Source organism: Sceloporus occidentalis, unplaced genomic scaffold (genome assembly GCF_023333645.1).
Source record: "Sceloporus occidentalis isolate IW3139 unplaced genomic scaffold, rSceOcc1.0.p SCAF_1, whole genome shotgun sequence".
NCBI lineage: Eukaryota > Metazoa > Chordata > Lepidosauria > Squamata > Phrynosomatidae > Sceloporus > Sceloporus occidentalis.
Window position 1 is genome coordinate 247,905,494 of NW_028316981.1, and position 19,107 is coordinate 247,924,600.

Consider the following 19,107-nt stretch of genomic DNA (forward strand, 5'->3'; position numbering starts at 1 on the left):
GGAACACCATGAGTTTCTGTACTGAGTTGCACCAATCATTATGACACCACTAGTTGAAGGATTTATAGTAGTCAATGTTTTCAGAGATTGACAGAATTACATGGAACAACCTCAGTCACTACTGATGTGTTTCACCACATTTTGTAATTTCTATAGAGCTATAATGTTAGATAGTTCCCTTTCTAGCTGCAAACCATAACAATACAGCGTATGAGGATCGTATGCTTGCTTTAGTTAAGTCTGGAATATTTAATTAATAATGACATCAAAACAGATGCCATGGATCCTGCACAAGGAAAAAGCCAGGATATAAATAAAATAAATACATATGAGTGAAGGAGACATAAATATAAATTAGGGCCGCAATGAATTCAAAACATACCTATTAGGGAATAAGTTCATGGGGTTCAGTACAATTTACATCTGAGCCCTCCAAGTCCTTGGGGAACTTGGTGGTATGGGGGAAGGGAGGAGAGAGGCTACCCTGCAAATCCTTCATGAATTTGGAAGGCTTAGGCAGAGGCTGCCCTTTTGGCCCTACCTCCATAACACACACACCCCTCCGGCACCGGGGGACACCCGAGCTTGAAACACCACTGCTTGGTAGGAATACAAAAGGTGGTGCTTGAATAATTCATGCTCAACCCCCTGGCCTGTGGGGTCCTTTTAGGTTTGATTCCCCCACCCCTTGCTATTCAACACATAGGTGAAACTACTTGGAGAGATTATCCGAGGTTTGAGAATTTGATGACACCAAACTCTCTCTCTCCTTCCCATTTAACTCTAAGGAAACATGGAGTTAGTAAACTAGTGTCAGCTGTCAGTAATGGATGAGAATAACACAAATAAATTTAAACTTCATTCAGAACAAGATAGAGATGCTCCTGGTCAATCAAAAGGCAGATCTGGGAACAGGAATTCGCTGGATAGGATTACACTCCCACTGAGATCTCAGGTTGGCAGATCAAATGTATTCCTGGACTCTGTTCTGAGCCTGGATGCCCAAGTTTTGGCATGAAAATAAGTACTGTATATATTTCATATTTTCCCCAAATTCCCATTTATTTTAGATTTAAAAATAAACAGGGGAAAGGATAGTTTGTTATTGTTTATGGTTTCACATCTATAATTAGCATCATATATATATATATATATATATATATATATATATATGCTCTGAGAAACTCTTTTGTTAAATAGTGTGTAGACTACAAATGTAAACAATTAATAATATTTAACTAAATGATGCAAAGTAGAAAAGAGATGCAAAACCATTTTCTATTTTTATGGTCAGATTAATAAAAACACAATTTAAAATAATATTAACCTGTGCTATATGATGAACTCATCAAATTCACACTTCTTTCTGGGATCATGTTTTGCTCTATTAACTTACAGCAGAAACCAGCCATATACCATACTGATCAGCTGGACAGTTTGATGGGTATCCAATTTTTGAAATTGAGTTTTTAATACCACTGAAATTCAGTTTTAAATGGATAGACATACATATACAGTACTAATTTTAAAAATTAAAATAGGCCAGCAATCTATCTTAAGTAGCACTGGGCTAATAATCTGTACTGCCTGACACAAAACTCACTTGGGTTTTAGCATGCCTCTTGAAAACATGAAGGGCCTAATGGATGCCAGCTTGCCAGATTCCACCACAATACATCCTCCACTGGAGGAAGGGAATGTCACTGTGGTGAAGGGAGGTAATGTATCAGGCAGAAGGAGACTCCAAAGATGATGGAAGACAATAGCAAGTAGCAAGTACATTCCTATACCACTTATCAGTGCAAGTAAGCATTTCCTAAGAGATTTACAACTATAAGCTAATTACCCCCAACATGTTGGGTATTCATTTTAGCGAGCTTGGTAGGATGCCAGGCTACGTTGACCCTAAGCCCTTGGCTGGTATTGAACAACCTTGTGGTTTTTGAATGAGTGGCTGCAGTATAGGCATTTAACCACTGCATCACCAGGGCTCTTTCAATAAGTGAGCTGTCCCCAGTCAGGCAAATTATGCTGGTAGTATATATTGCTAGTTGAAATTTGAGGTTTCAAGTTCCACATGATCCCCACTGTAAAAGATATGGACAGCAGCACTTACTTGAAATTACAGGATCCCACCATTTTTTTCTAACTAGCCTAAACTTGTCTATAGTGATTTCTTTAACCATCTGAGATGAGAAAATGATACTAGCCAGGAGAAGGATTAGAAGTGTAAGGAGAATCAAGGTGGAGGAGACGGGGCTGCTCAGAGTGGGCTGAATTCTTCTCACACAAAGTTAGGAAGGAATGTTCCCACACCACTGAGTATCCTTGTTCCATGGCCTTGCTGGGATTCTGGAAGGTGGGAATCTTACAGGATCTACCATTGTCTGAATTATTGCATATGCTCCAACATTTCACAGGTGAAAACCTGGGCATGTCTTATGATGCAACAACAACAGTGGTGTTAAGATGATAACAACTATTAATGATGAAGAGCACACAAGCTAGGAAAGACTACAGCAGTAGCTTTTGCCTGAGTTTACAAGAAAGGGCAATATTCTGCATCCCCTCCTCTCTTTTCCTCTACATTGCTACTTAGTTAATTGAGTAAAGACTGTTTTTGCCCTTTGAACTCAGTTTGTACAGTGGGTATCTGCTGGGGTTTGGTTCTAGGACTCCTGTGGATACCAAAATCCGTGGATGCGTAAGTCCCATTAAATACAACAGCATATTAATATGGTATCCCATATATAAAATGGCAAAATCAAGGTTTGCTTTCAGAAATTTATATTTTTTGGGAATATTTTCAAGCCCTAGAATGAAGCCAACATAAGCACAAATCGTACTTCCAAGGGGAAGACATTCCACACCTAGGTTGCTAAAGCAGAGAAGGCTCTCTTCTATGTCTTCACACACTTTATTGCTCCCTCTAACAGGACTGGAATTTAGATTTTTTTTTTTTGGGGGGGGGGGGATATTTTCAAGCCATGTATGGTTGAATCCTTGGATAAAAAAATCATGGATATGGAGGACCAAGTGTACTAATAAATGTGAGCCAAGGACAAAGGGAGAAAGTGGAAGGAAAAGAGAGGAATTAGGGCATTTTAAAAGCACCTGAAACAGTGGGAGAAAGGTTGATTAACCAGGCCTGCCCCTGTCAAATTAGGACCAGTGAAGGGTCTGTATGTTATTGTACCATCCTATCTTTAAGCCTAGGAGGGGTCCAAACTGGATTAATTCAGTGTCCAGTTGGCAACCAAATATGTCTCCCATTTCTACTGTGAATGTGGAAGGAAATCTAGTGTACCCTCAAGAAGTAAAAAATAATGCCAGCTCCTACTCTTAGACTGAAAAAGAACTATACACTTATAGTTTCATATACGATATAGATTACAGATACCTACACCTATAGATAGGTAGAATATATATATTACCGTATTTTCCGGCATATTAGACAACTGGGCGTATAAGACGACCCCCAACTTTTCAAGTTAAAAAATAGAGTTTGGGATATACCCCTCTTCCAATGCACACCAAATAAAAATTAAAAAACTATCAGATTTTATTTCAATATGGTAATTTTAATTCAAATGCTTATGGCATGCAGGTACTTAGCAGGAAAATTTGTTGTATACAAAGCGTGCTTGGATTAGACAGCTCTCCCTGCCTGCCCAGCCCTCCCTGTCTCCAAGATTTTCTTCTACCGTACTTGTACAGTGCCACCCTTGCTGCTTTCATACGGTCACCACATACGGAGGGTATGCGGCCGCGGTCGTTTTTGAGCTCCCCCCACCATACGCGGCGACCACAGATTCTCCAGTCCGGCTCAGAAGTTTCAGCCCTATAAGACGACATCCGACGTATAAGACAACCCCTGACTTTTGAGAAAATTTTCCTGGGTTAAAAAGTAGTCTTAAAAGCCAGAAAATACAGTATTTTTATCTGATTTAAATACCATATATTCTAGTACTGCTTTATAAAACAGAATATTGCTGAAAGAAAAAAAAGGAGTACTGGGGTTTTAAAGCATGTATTTCTTTATCTATTCCATATCATCTTAAAAACATTAAAACGTTGGCTTTACAATATTGTCATTTCTTATTTAAAAAGATATTAATAGTGATGGTTTTAATGAAGGTGACTTCTGCCCACAGAAGAAAAATTAAATGGATAATTAAAACCCATTAAAGTAATAAATGATACTCTGTAGCCTGAGAATATTCCTTAACTACAGCTCATGCAGTGCTCCCAGGCATCATTTACAAAGTACTTTGCTAACAGCATACAAAGGTTTTTACTTCCCCAGCTCCAACCACCATGTCTAGAATGACTGAAAAACATGAGAGATTTTTTTAATTGTTAAATAAAGCCCTTTCTCGTCAAAGTTGCTTAGTACAGAATAGAAACAGGCTGTCTAGCTCAGCCCTATACTTGTGAAGCCTTTATTCGCCTAACCCATTCAGCTGTGTTGTCACAGTGATCACTTTTCCTAGGAGGCTTGGTTGAGTCAATGGAAAGAATGTCTGATGCCGATAGGCTAGACAAGGCTCTGTTTCGGGGCCAGTCTTAGTGATATGTCAACTGCCTCCTGGACTTATTTGTTAAATAGAGCAAGGAATAACCAGAAATTCATGCTCAGACTTGTAAAATGTATTGCATATGTTTTACTATTTCTCTAGTTAGACTCACTTCCCTAAAAGAGTATATCAATTTCAGGCAAAGGGGGGCAGGGGAGAGAAAATATTTCAGTTCTCAAGATTTCCCTGTATGAGTAGTCTGGGGTCTAATCTGCACTGTCATGGCTTCATATTCTGGAATCTTGGAATATGTAGTTTGTTGTAGCACCAGAGCTCTCTGAGTCTACAAGAAAGGTAAAACTCACAAAACTGCAAATCCCAGAATTCTATAGCATTGAGCCATGGCAGTTAAAGAGGTTATCAAACTGCATTATTTCTGCAATGCAGATTGGCTGTAAGAGGCTTGTGTGGACAAACACACTCCTGCCCTCTCATTTCCACACATAAAATATTTCATTTTGCTCATTTAGTGACTCCATGAATCCCCTAGCATACCGTTCCTGCTATTTTTGTCTGAGAGTTTGCCCCTTAAGATTTTTTTTTAATGGCTTGTTTTACTGCAGAGTTTGGTGTAGTCATGTTGGTCATATGACCACCAGAGCAGTCCTTGGACAATGCTGGCTCTTCGGCTCAGTAACAGAAATGAGGACCACCCGCTACAGTCAGTTATGACTAGATATTCGTGTCAAGGGGAAACTTTACCTTTACCTTTTACTGTATGGTATGCCTAAACAAACTGACCACTTCTTTTTCTTTATCAAGTGATTCCAGTTGTCTTGTTACTAAATCATCTGACATAGTTATTAAAGGCAATTATGTGGTGAATTGTAGAGCTATAAGAGCAGAGAAAATTTGTTTTAAAGCAAGCTTTCTTTCATCCTGTGGTTTTTCCCCACTTCTTTTCTGTCCTTATAATATTTGTAAGGTCCTTAAAAATAAATCTGCTACTTATTATGAGCCTAAGATGCTATTGCAGTGATGGCGAACCTTTTTAGGCTCGCGTGCCAGGGGGTGGGGCTTTTGCCCCCTTGGGATGGGGCTGCGTGGTGGGGTGTGGATTCTGGCCCAGAGGGTGTGGCTTCTACCCTCCATGGGCAGAGCTTCCACCCTCTGGGCGGGGCTTCTCCCCTGCCTTTTTCCCAGCCCCCAGCTGTCTCTCAGAGACGGGGGGGGTCAGCAAAGGCCTTGGGGGGCAGAGCCATAGATACGGCCCCAGTCCTCCTCTTCCCAGACCTTTCTTTGCCCCGAAGGGCTCTCTAGAGCCTTTGGGGGCAAGGAAAGGCAAAAGAAGAAAAAGAGGAATGGGCAGGCCCCCTACCTCCTTCCCCACAGACCTTTCTCTGCCTTCCAGGTGCCCCGTTTGGAGCACTTGGAGGGCAGGAAGGGTAAGTGGGGAGGGAGGGAGATGGGCAGGCCCCCTGCCTCCTTCTCCACAGACCTTTCCCTGCTTCCAGCTGTCACTCCAGAGACAGCTGGAGGCCGGCAAAGCTCTCTGGGGAGGAGCAACTGGCACGCGCCAGTCGCTCCTCCTCTCCCTGCCCTTTTCCCAGCCTCTAGCTCTCTTAAAGAGGCAGCTGGAGGCTGGGAGAAGGCTGCGAGGAGGAGTCAGAGGAGCGTTCCTCTGGCTCCTTCTCCGGAGGGCCCTTTTCTGGTTTCCAGCTATCTCCAAGAGACAGCTGATGCCAGGAAAAGGCAGGGAGGGGAGGAACAGGGACGCACGTGCCTTTTCCATCTTCTCCCTTGCCCCGTGCCCGAGGAAATGGCCCAAAGTGCCACTTTCGGTACACATGGCATAGGTTCGCCATCACTGTGCTATTGTATCCAGCTAGTGCATGCAAGATCCTACTGACAAAGGAATCTCAAAGAATGGGATCTCATATCATAAAAACAAAATATCTCACCTGTATACTGCCTTGAACACACTTGATCTCATCTGATCAGTACTTGGATGAGAGACCACCAAATATTATCATGGATCACAACAGAAAGCTAGGAAATAATTCTGCTTGAAATTCTGAAGATTTGTTGCTTCCAGTCAGAACTGAAAATACTGGGCTAAATGGACCAAAGATCTAGCTCAGTGCAAGGCAGCATTTAGTGTTCTTATCAGATATATGTTGATGTCACAGAAATTCAGTTGCCCACATTCAGCATTCAGTAGTACAAAAAACACAAAATGTGCATTATTTTTTAAAGTTGTTTAAAAAATTACATTATGCAAGCTACTCTGAATGACATTACGTGACCCAATGAAGACAATGTCAAATTAAAGGGCCTAAAGTGGGTGCCATAACATCAATATTAAGTCACTGGCTAATTTACGATGACCCATGATCTGCACCTGTTATCTCACAATGAGCTGCACAATTAAAACTAATTTGGACTTGTTTATCTGCAGTTGATCTAATAATATTGTTATGAATTGGACTGGCTTGAGAAATCTGGTTAGTGAGAAAAGAACATTAAAAACTTTGTAATGATTGTGGATGAGCTCTATATTTCTATGATTCTATGATCCACATTCACCTGCATGGAAAGGTCTTAAAACAACATTCTTCTAGGGCGGCACATGTGTGTCTGAGAAACAATCATTTCAGTGTTTGACACTGAAAAGAGATGGAGATGATAAAGAGAAAGAAAGAAAGAGAGCTTCTAGCTGAGTCTGCTAGAATTGGAGGTGCAGCCTTGGGGGTGACCACACAAGTTGCTCTTGGCAGTCTGTTGCCAGTAGGACTCTGCTTGATTCCAAAAGGATCTACTTGTATTTTTGTGAATGAAGCAAATATTGCAAAGATATTATATGTGTCAAGTGTCTCCTATCCACAACGGAATGGAACCTAGTAGTACTTTCTACCTGATGAATTTACAGTGTGTAGTTTCTAACACTGATTTGCCCAAATATTGCCTGAATATGGAATTGAGAAGAATGCAACTCAAGCTAGCCGTGAATAATAACTTCTTTGTCCAGCTGTCACATGAAGAGTGTTGTGTTACCATTATTGTTACTTGAGGCTTAAAATGGAAGGCATGCTTTCATACAGACTACCTACTTTTGTGCTCCATTATTAATGCAGTTTTACTCCCCTTTTTAGTTAATCTGTTTAGCTGATTAATGCAGCTCTGGAGAGTTGTGGTTTAAAATGCTGTGCTAATTCAAAAAGTTTCAAATATAATTCTGCCATCTCACTGTTTGTTTTATCTATATTTTTATCCTGCCTTTCTAGTGCCCAGAAGGTAATGTGGGCATTTCACAACAGCCAATATCACAGTATCATAAAATAAAATAAAATAAAATAAAATAAAATAAAATAAAATAAAATGCATTAAAATACCACAAAAGCAGAGTTTAAATATGGAACAAGACCTTTAAAAGAAGCAGCCTCAAAGTCAAAATAGCAGGCATTAAGATAAAAATAATGGCAAAACTTGCTGCAGAGGAGCTATAGAATGAACTGACAGAATATTCAAAATGACAATCATTACTATAACTTCTTCATTTACATACTACAGCGACATACTACATAGAACAAACATACACCAATGAAACAAGGATTTCTCTATATAGATAAAATAACATTCATAAAATGGCACTACCAAGCTAGATGGTGAATGCTCTGATTTGGAATGAAGCAGTTTTTACGATAAGCCTTTATGATAATTTTTACTTTTGGTCAAACAAGCACAATATTTCATTCTGCGGCTTAAATTAAGTTTCTCTTTATGTTCATTCTCTTTTAATCCAATTTTCCTATAGTGAGTTTAGCATGCCACATCTCCTATCCAGTTTATGGTGACAATTTTTGACGTCACTCTTCCCATGACAAGTGTAACATCTGCCTCAGACCAGGTACTCATATGGATTTGTTTATGTAGCAAATTTTACAATGTTTGCAGAACTGTGGATTGGAATATCAACATATAACTTCACCTCCTTCTCATATTAAGGTAAAGAATGACATGGTAAAATTGGTTGAAAGATGGTTAACAGTTCTTTGACAGGCAGCCACCATGCATCATATGAACTATGGCATGATATGAAAAGCACTTGAATACCTGCTCATGCATTTCCCATTTTACATGTAGCATCTCACTATTTTGACAATAGCCACTAATAGATTTCAATATCAGTACTGTACCAGTGTTTAATGTCACTATGACAGGTGCCACAATGATCTGATTATTTGTAATGCTACATATTATGTGACCAGTTATGATAGCAGCAATGGACACAGGTTACATATGGAGGTTGTTTCCAGTTATCTTCATGTGTCATGCTCTGCTTCTCAGGTCTTTCATCCCAGTTGAGTAAAGTTCATGGCCAAAATTTAGTGGGGTTGTTCCACTGACAGAAATTCTCCATCAGCACAGCCATGAGGGAAATGATTCACCCTCCCCCTCTCCCCTGTAGCTTACCCATACACATCCAACACCAGCACTGGAGGGCTGAGAAACTCTTCAGAACCAGTTTTCAGGCAGTAAGGTATAAAACAGTGGAGCAGGAAGTAAAGAAAATTCTATGATGTTAGTGAATGCCTGCTGGAGCAGGGGAGCGCTGCCTCTGTCCCATTTCCAACTCCCCAAACAGTGGCAGGTGATGGTTCCCATGCCATTGGAGAAATCAATCTTCCCTGAATTTTAGACTAAAGGAGCTATCAAAAGTGCTGCTGCTATTTTGAGAGTAGGGTTTGACACTTTAGATAATTCTTTTAACATTCTGACTAAAACCCAGAGCAGATTTACTGTTCTGTTGGCACAGAAGCCACCAGCCAACATTGTCCCTAATTCCCACAAGTTGTTTTGTGAACAGTGGGACTGGGTTTAAAACAAGGTGCAGGGTATCTTGATTTATTTATTTGAGGAACTGTACCATGGAGGTTTCTGAAGGCACACGTCTTCGTTTTTTTAAGGGGTTTTTCTTCTTTCTTATTTTTCTTCTTCTTCTTCCCCCCACCCCTCTTTTGGTCATCAAAAAATGAGGTGTTACACAAAATGCTCCCAAAGTCACAAGTGGGCTGTGGATTGAAAAATTCCCAAAGCTGTGCTACAGTGATAATGGATATAGGCCAATATTTCTAGATAAACATTCATGTTAACTCATATAACTTCCACACTTTCGAGAAATTTTGTTCGTGAAGTGGGAGATGTTGCCTGGGAAAACTACCTCTTATATTTATTTTGTGTAGGAATCCCAGCTAAAATGTTTGGGGGATCAGACACTGCCCAATTTGACATGACTGAAGAATTCATACATCTATAAAATACCCTTAAAACAGAAGCCTTTTCCCCAAATAAAGTCATTCAATTTTTTATTGCTCAAGAAGCAATACCTGACCTTATAGTAGCATTCTAGATTCTGGAGAAATGACCTATGATTATTTTTGCTCTATGTTCTGTTTCCACTATATGCAGAAAATGTCCCATGTTTTCACTCTTACTGACTGTGTTAAAACAAATCAGCACCAAAATCAGTTCCTGTCATGTGATGCAGACATTCATTTAGTGAGAAAAAGTTTGAGATGAATTAGTCATATCACACTGAACAGTGAATAACAGCTGCTCATTTGGGACAAATACAGACATAATCCAGTGTACTAGAGATGAAATTTATTACTGGTCTATCTTTTCAGAGTTATCCACTAAGGAAATATCACTAACCAAGTTGTCTTTTTAGTCCATGATTTTATTACAAAGTGATATTGTTTAACAAGTAATAGAAATATGAAATACTAATTTTCATGAGCAAACTGAAATGTATGCTGAAGAGTATGCATACTTGCAGAATCAGCCTCATGAGAAATATGGTCCATAATGTATTCCGTATTCATTTATTAAATGTTTCAGTGCACAGTCGAGTAGTGTTCCCAGACGGTGCCTGAAAAATGTAAACAAACTATTCAGCAGTGCAAAAACACAGATGTGCTATCTATTCAGTTTGCTGTTTTGCTAATCCACCCATGTGCATCCATCCCATAGTGCATGCACATCATGAGGAGCACACATAGCTAATGTATATGTTCTCTTCCCGCACTGTGTTACTGGGCATTCAGGAGTATTTACAAGAACTCACCTTTTAAGCACAAGACTGTGGGGTTACCCAGTGAGAAAACACTATGGCTCTTATTTTTCCAGAATCTGTAAATAATCTTCCCAGGTTGATAAATAACAATATTTAATTTCAAAGTGCTACACTGGCTTTGTGGCTAATTCAACTCATTCTGAAGAATTAAGGATCCTACTCATTTTAAAAGAAACAGACCATTCTTTCATGCCATGCAAGGGGGGAAAATTTGAATGCTAATCTCTGTAATCCTATTCACTAATAAATACCATACTAGTGGAAATTGCACATACCTGAACACATCTGATGAAAAGGCTGCATCCCAAAAGAGACTCTCATCTATATATTTTTATTTACAAAAATTTAAACCATCCTATACAATCAGTCACATAATAACAAAAGACTGCAATAACACATTCAGTTACTTGTGTGCAGGGACAAGGAGAACTGCTAGAATCGCCAGTGCAGAGAAATAGATAACACCCAAAAAGGAAGAACAAGAGACCTCTTCCACAAGATTTGAGAAATCAAAGGGAAATTTAAACCTAGAATGGGGATGCTCTATAATAGCCGGGAAACACATTACATAACCAAAAAGAAATAAAAGGATGATGGAAACAATACCCTCAAGAATTATATGAAAGAGATTAAAGGATAACAGCTTCATTCAAGGAAAGAACCATTTTAACATAACCCTACAATTTGAGAAATTGAGGTGGAAGCTGCACTCAGAGCACTTGAGTGAAAAAAAAAATCACCAGGGAAAGATGGCTACACCAGTTCTAACTAAAATCTGTCAACAAATTGTTTTATTTTGTAAAATAAAACAATGACCTACAGATTGGAAATGCTCAATATACTGTACATTCCAGTCCCCAAGAAGGGGGACACCAGAGATTGTAGTAATCAAGAACCATTATATTAATTTCCATGCAAGAAACTGATGCTCAACATTCTACAACAAAGACTTTTATAGTGTGCCCGTGCCAAGCACAGTCTTGCCATCTGTTTGAGCTTCAGTGGAAAGCAAGCCCCAGCTTTCTGAATAGGTGCATGCATATGTGACGGCATGCACAGCAGCATGCACTCATTGCAAAGAACTGGAATTAAGGTCCCACATTTTTTACTATCCACTGGGGGATCTGTTCCAGATCCCCTACAGATAGCAAGGGCGCACTGTACCATTTAAAGTAAGTGAAATGCCAGATGTTCAAGGTGGGTTCTGGAAAGGAAGAGACACTAGGGATCATATTGCAAACATACATTGGATAATGGAATGCACCAAAGAATTTGAAAAGAAAATCAGCCTGTGCTTTATAGCAAACCCTTCTATTGTGTAAATCATGAAAAACTATCGATCACTCTTAAAGAAATGGGTGTGCCAGAACATTTGCTTGTCCTGCTGTGTAACCTGTACTCAGGAAAAGAGGCTACCATCATAACGAATACAGAGAAACAGAATGGTTTCCAATTGACAAGAGGTAAAGCAAGGCTGCATTTTATCACCTGTCTGTTTGACCTGTGTGCTGAACACATCATATGTAAAGCAGGATTGGACTTGGAGGACAAAGGAATGAAACTTGGAGGAAGAAACATCAACAATTTAAGTTATACAGATGACACTACAGTCCAGCCTTCACATTTGCTACAGCTGTCCCAGGCATTGGAGATGAAGGTGGGCAGAGCTTGCCTTAATCATGAATTTTCCACATGTGTGGGGATCTTGTGAATGTGGAGGGACAACTGTATACAACTAGCAGAAAAGAGCAAAGACTTGGAACAATTACTGAAGAAAGTCAAGGAAGAATGTACAAAGGCAGATTTACAGTTGAATATTAAGAAAACAAAAATAAAACCACAGATAATTTACTTAAATTTTAAGCAAATGATGTCAGAAGCATCAAGAGATGGAGCAAACCTAACTTCCACAAGCAGAGAGTTTCACAGTTGAGGTGCTGCTACAAAGAAAGCACTGCGATGTGTACTTGCCAACCTAACTTCATGATATGGAAGGCAGGAGTCTTTCAGATATCTTGGCCCCAAGTCATTTAGTGCTTTGTAAATCAACCCGAGCACGTTGAATTGAGCATGGAAGCAAACTGGAAGCCAGTGCATTTCCTCTAGGACTAGTGTTAAATGGTCTCGAAAAAGCACACCTGACACCAGTCTGGCTGCTGCATTTTGCACTACCTGCAGCTTCCAAACACTTTCCAAGGCCAGCCCGATGTAGAGCATATTACAGTAATCTAATCAAGAGATAACTAAGGCATGAAGCACTGTGGTTCTAGTTTCACCATAAGTAGGAATCACAGTGAAGCCTCATCAAAGTAGTGTATCTATTTTAAACAGATAGCAGGAGTTTCTCATATTCACGTGTTTAACTGGTATTACAAATTATTCACATAACAAAATGATATTGTAATTCAGTGGACCATGATCAAGTCTACATGTTGAAGTAACATACAGGGGGAGAGGGTATTTTCTTCTCAAAACAATGCTCTCATCCTGAGATTCTTCCCCTTGCTCTCTGGCCTAGGAGTGTGTACTATCTGTTTCTGTTTGATCATCAGAACTTTTCCCAGGCTATTTAGCAAATGTGCTTGTTCTTTGATATGGGGTATTTCACTGTCCCACAGAAAATAACTACGGAAAAACATGTTCTTCGTGTTACAGAGGTAACACTTCATATTTCTCAAGGATCAAGTACTGTCAGGTGTCCCACAGTCATCAGCAAAATTCTTTATTGAGCTTGTTCCTCACTGAGTGCTCTTCTTTGACAATGATGCAGTCAGTACATCATGAAGTACAATTATTCTCAGGTGCAATCTTCAGAGGAAGAAAATATGACTTTCTTACTATCTTCCTCTTTTCTTTTCTTTTCTTTTCTTTTCTTTTCTTTTAACCAAGAATTACCTTTGGATAATTATGTAGCATTGATAGTACTGAACCACTCTCAATGAGGAATGCTACAGAACTGCTCCTGCTTATTGTATTTCTGCCACTGCTTGAAGCTGCAGCAAAACTTCCCAACATTCCATCCCACTAGCAAGATCTGCTGGCTAGGACTAATGGGAGCTGCAGTTTTAAACCATCTGGAAAACCAGAAAATTCCCCATCTGTGAAATAAAAGAAAGGCCACAAAATATCCACCATTGTAGGCCACTGCCCAACATGGAAAAATATGTGAATTTTTCCCAGCCCATAAACATTCAGGACCTTGTTTGTCCCACCCAGAATGCTAAGGGGAAAGTCCGGGCAAAATACTACAACCCAGCACTAGTTTTACTCATTTTCTAGTTGAGTTTAAAATAGTTTTATTAAAGAGATATTTCAAAGATTATAGCGCAGTGGATCAGTAGTTAGGATGCCAACTCTGATGACTGAAAAGTTGGCAGATCAGCAGTTCAAGACCCAGTTTCTGCCAACCTAGCAGTTCAAAAGCATGTAAAATTGCAAGTAGATAAATAGATAACACTTTGGTGGGAAGGTAACAGCGTTCCATGCACCTCAGTATTTAGTTATGCTGGCCACATGACCATGGAGCCGTTTTTGACAATGCTAGCTCCCTACTGTTAGACACGACTAGACAAATGTGTCAAAGGGGAAGGCTTTACCTTTAGCTTTAACCTAGCTATTAACTGAAATTTTTATAGGTCTTCAAGTAAAATCAATACATATTATAAAAGGCAAGTTGTTTTTGGGATATTCATGTAAGTGCCATTTAGACTATTGCAATGTGCTACACATAAGGCTACCTTTTAAAAAGGTGCAGAAACTGCTGTTGATCCAAAGTAGGACAGTAAGATTATCAACTGAAACTAGGTCACTTGACCACTTTATGATGTTGTTCCATTTCTCTAAATGAGAATTCCTCTCAGAACCAACACTAAAATGAAATGCAGTGGACCCTTGTTATACGCTGGGGTTTGGTTCCAAGATCCCCCGTGTATAACAAAATCCGTGTATGCTCAATTCCCATTAAATATGACATAGCAAAATGGTGTCCCTTATAAAAAATGGAAAATCAAGGTTTGATATTTGAAATTTATGCTTTTTTTGAACATTTCCAAACCATGTATGCTTGAATCTGTGTATAAAAATCAGTGTATAAGAAGGGCCGACTGTACTCCACAAACATAGACGGGCAGGGAAAACTAGACTGAAAGATTTCTATAAATTCAGGCAACACTGTAGCAGTAACATATTATAAAAGAATCAATAGAAACAATGATTTGCTTCTGAACCTTAGAAGTATTAAGATTCTGTGTGACACACTGGGGCAGCAAATCCTCTACAGGCTCTGAAGTCCAGAGGAATATTTCCCTCCCATACACTAGAAATGGCCAATTAATTACCAATGGAAAATAGCAGTACGCAGTGTAGGTGGGCTCTGGCAGGACTCCACAACTGTGGAACTCCCTTCCTCTGGAAACCTTCCAAGGTTCCAACTAATTTCAGTGAGAGGAAAGCTGAAACAGAGTTCAACTTTTCTCCCTGATCCTTTCCACTGACCCAGATCAGCCACTAAACAAAAGGAGCACTGATTCAGTCTTTTAGGAATACTGTATAATGTGTAGTCAGCCATCAGGATAACCCTGCTTCATCCCTCAAAGAGCTAAAGGGGTAGATGGGGGAGAAGCCTCCTGATGTTGCTTCAATGTTGCAGCCTAGTGATGAAAGAAAAGCTTTCTCTTTACAGCTGGTCCCCAAATTTATTTTGTGTCTTGAGTAAGTGACTGAAGAACAAGGAAAGGTTTATTCCCTGTTGCAGTCCTCCAAGTGAACAGAGCCTGAAATGATTCAACATGCCTTTTCAGTACCTTGAAAACTGCATGATAACCTTTCTCTCCCCCCACTAAAAAGCAGGCTAGAAAAATGAGTACTACAGTCGTTTTCTTGCCAGATAATCCAATATTTGATTGTAGCAGACCCATGGGGGGAGGCAGATGAAGTGACTGTTCATATTAATGAGGAGTTATTGCTGTTGTCTCTGGAAAACAGATGACAACTGTGTCCTGGTCATGTGACTGCACACTACTTACAAATGGCCATAAAAACATTGGAAGAATTCTATTAACTCTTAACTTTCTACAGGATTCCCCAGAACCCAGCATATGATAAGATCTATGCGTTAAACATAGAGGTTATTACTGTTAGTGGCATGATACTGGTGGTAATAGAAGCATGCTGATTTTGTTACACAGCTGTTACAGTTACAGCAGAGCCAACAAAGCCACCAGCAGCTAGTAATAACTGGTACCTGCCACACACAAAAATGGATGTTATGTGCTCAGCCTTGGAACCAGCCAATTGCCTTTTTTCCAGTCTCTTTTTCTCTTACCCACCCTCAAAAACCATTACAATTCTCTACCATAATTGGGAAAGTTGTGTTTGGACTACAAATCCCATAATCCCCTGTAATTAGCCAATCTGGCTGCCGGGATTCCGACACTTGTAGTTCCAAAAGTAATTTTCCCAAGCACTCACTTCAACAGTTGTTGTGAGGCTTGGCTATGACAATCCTCTCTAGAAAAAAATCAACATTCATGAGAGTAGCTACTGTTATTAACTACCTGGGCCAAGGTGGACAACTGTGCAGAGGGACAGGTGCCATTTTCCTCCCTGTGTCTGCATTTCAAAACACCTAAAATGACAACCTCATTTCCAGGTGCCATTTTGGCCCACTTTTAGCCATTTTTAAAAATGTTTCTGAGAGGTTTGAGAAGCTTTGGAGGGTTAAGAAAAAGCAAACCGCTGCATTTTTACTTGGTTTTGGAAGTTGAGCGCTGGGTTTTGAATACTTTTTGCCAGTTTGAGGGGAGGAGAGTCCTGAAAGTTGGCCTGTTTTTAAAAATAATTGCAACATCAGAAGACAGGAAACAAGGTGCAATTGGCAGCTCCTCTTCAATAGCGGGGAAAGGGTAGGAAACTGGTTTAAACTGCCAAGGTTAGTGAGGAATAGTAATCAATTTCTAATTACTTGCTTTATTGATTTTGGGTGAGTTTGTGAGGGCCAGTGGGCACAAAAGGTCCTGCACTGATTTAGTGGATCAGACTACAAAATAAAGACAGGGCTTAATTTCTAAGCAGGGAAGGCCTGGGGCAGTTGTATTTGACAGGCTGTCATGACTTTAGAGAAGAGGGAAAACATTGTGCATATGTTGACAGCTCTTGCCTTTATCATAGCTTCCCATGTCCTGTGCCCTGGTGTTGGGACAGAAAACCATTTTTTCCAAAACTGATCTTCTTTCGGGACACTTTAAGGTAGAAAACGTATAAATTACATTGTGGCAAAAAATATTTTGAAATTACAGCCAAACATCTTTCTCTCTCTCTTGCTGTCCAGTTCCAGATCCCTGAAGGACCTGTACTATCCATAATGTTAAGTGAGTCAAGTATTCAAAACCCAGTGTGCAACTATGAACAAAGCATCCCAGAGTGACACTTCCACTCCTCTGAAAACAAGGAAAGATGCTAAGTGGAAGACATTCCTGCACGAACCTCTGAGGGGGAGGAGAAGGGAAGGGGACAAGCAGCTTTCTTTCTCAAAACAAGGCTTTGTTGGCAAGGGCTCCTGCTAAATAAAGGGGTCTGGATGGGAAAGAAGAGAACCAGGCAGGGAGAATATTGCCAAAGTGTAACCGTGACCGCCTGGAGAAGAAAAAAGACTGGGTCACCTTAGCAGCGGGGGGGGGGGGGGTCCTTACGAGGTGGAGGACCTTTCATGGAAGGAAAAGCATCACATTGACCCAATGGACTTTGCTTATGGATTTGTCCATGCTGCACGCCCCAGAATAACCAAGTACCCAAGATGCCTTCCCAATGTCACATCCAGGTAGGACCAGTGAACTGAACCCCAAACATAGATTGCATTCACACTGCAGAAATAACCCGGTTTGACATGGGTTTGACTGCCCAGGCTCAATGGTATGGCATTCTGGGAATTGAAGTTTGTGGTGGTCCCAGAGTGGAGTTCCATTCTGGGGCCACCACAAACTTCAATTCCCAGAATGCCATACCATTGAGCCCGGGCAGTCAAACCCATGTCAAACTGGATTATTTCTGCAGTGTGGATAGACTATCTGGTCCAAAACACACTGTAGAAACAATCCAGTTTGAGACTGCTTTAACTGCCCTGGCTCAGTGCTAGGGAAGCCTGGGGAATTGTAGTTGACCGTGGCCCCAGAGCTCTCTGACAGAGAAGCCTTAAAGACTCACAAAACACGACTCATCCCAACATTCCCTAGCATTCAGCCAGGACAGTTAAAGCGGTCTCAAAGTGGATTATTTCCGCAGTGTGTCTTTTGGACCTTTGATCCCAGCCAGGGCGGACCCATGAAAATCCAAGGGGCTCCTGGAAAATGGAGGCTGAAGACTCCCATTCCTTTTTTTCCTGGGTCTTTCTTGTAGTTGGATTTAAACCCCCTGCTTTCAAAAGACTGGCAGGCGTCTCTAATACCCCGTCCTCCGCCTTCTCCTACGGGCTACAGCTGCACTGCAAGAACAATTCCCAGAAGTCCATAGCAGGGACCCATGCCACTTCAAAGCGGTATCAAACCGGATTATTCCTGCGGTGCGGATGCCTCTGTGGCTCTCCGCTCACTTACCTGCCTTCCTTGCTAGGCTGGGGGAAGCCTCCGGAGCCCGCGCAGAGGAGGCGCCTTGCCTCTTCCTCCCAGGCAGCCAGCCGTGGAAAGGAAGGACCAAGGAAGGGACCCCCAAATGCCTCCAAACTTGGCGGAGGAAGCAAGGGGAGGCGCCCCTTTTGGGTGTTCCCTTTTCAGGACCCCTCTTCTGCCTCCTGCTCCTGCTCCTCCTGGGGCTGAGGTGGGGTTGGGGCAGCAGAGACCCAGGGCAGTGGCAAGCGCAGGTGCCTGGCAGCAAAGTTGGGACCCAGAGTTGCCTTGCAGGCGGAGGGAGGCTGAGGAGGGGGCCAGGCCAGGCAGGGCGCCTCCTCCTCCTCCTCCTCTTCAGGCGTCTCCTGCCTGCTGCCCAGCCCAGGGAACAGGTGCCACCGCCCCCGGAGAGCAAGCAGAGCCCCTGCCTCGCCCTCTCTTTTGCCCACAGACAGACAGACAGAGAGAGAGAGAGAGAGGAGGGACTCCCCTCAGGAGCTCAAGGGCAGCAGGGCAGGCTTTTGGGACAGCTTTGAGTTTTAAAAAGAAGGAAATGGGAATGGGACGTACTTCGGACCACGTTGTTTGTTGTGATTATTATTATTATTATTATTATTATTATTATTATTATTATTATTATTATTGTGTGCCTTCAAGCCCTCTCCCACTTGGGGAGTGGAAGGATTCATGGCCAGCCAGCAGCCATAGTTTTTATTATGATTATTATGTTTATGTTTATCGATGCCTCACCTTCTTCCCAGTTCAGGGACTCAAGGCAGCTTACGAATCTAAAACAGTCCACCTTAAAACGCTATAAAACACACAAAATATAAGTTGAAAAAACCAACAAACAACA

At 41.0% G+C, this 19,107-nt stretch overlaps 1 protein-coding gene across 1 annotated transcript in view; it reads right to left on the reverse strand.

The window, feature by feature from the left end:
* MEGF10 (multiple EGF like domains 10) overlaps window positions 1–18,308 on the reverse strand; it is a 165,156-nt gene extending 146,848 nt beyond the window's left edge. Inside the window, exon 1 of the mRNA XM_089491345.1 lies at window positions 18,243–18,308. The gene's annotated coding sequence lies outside the window, so the exon portion shown is untranslated. The remainder of the gene's footprint in view (window positions 1–18,242) is intronic.
* Window positions 18,309–19,107: the final 799 nt, after the last annotated feature.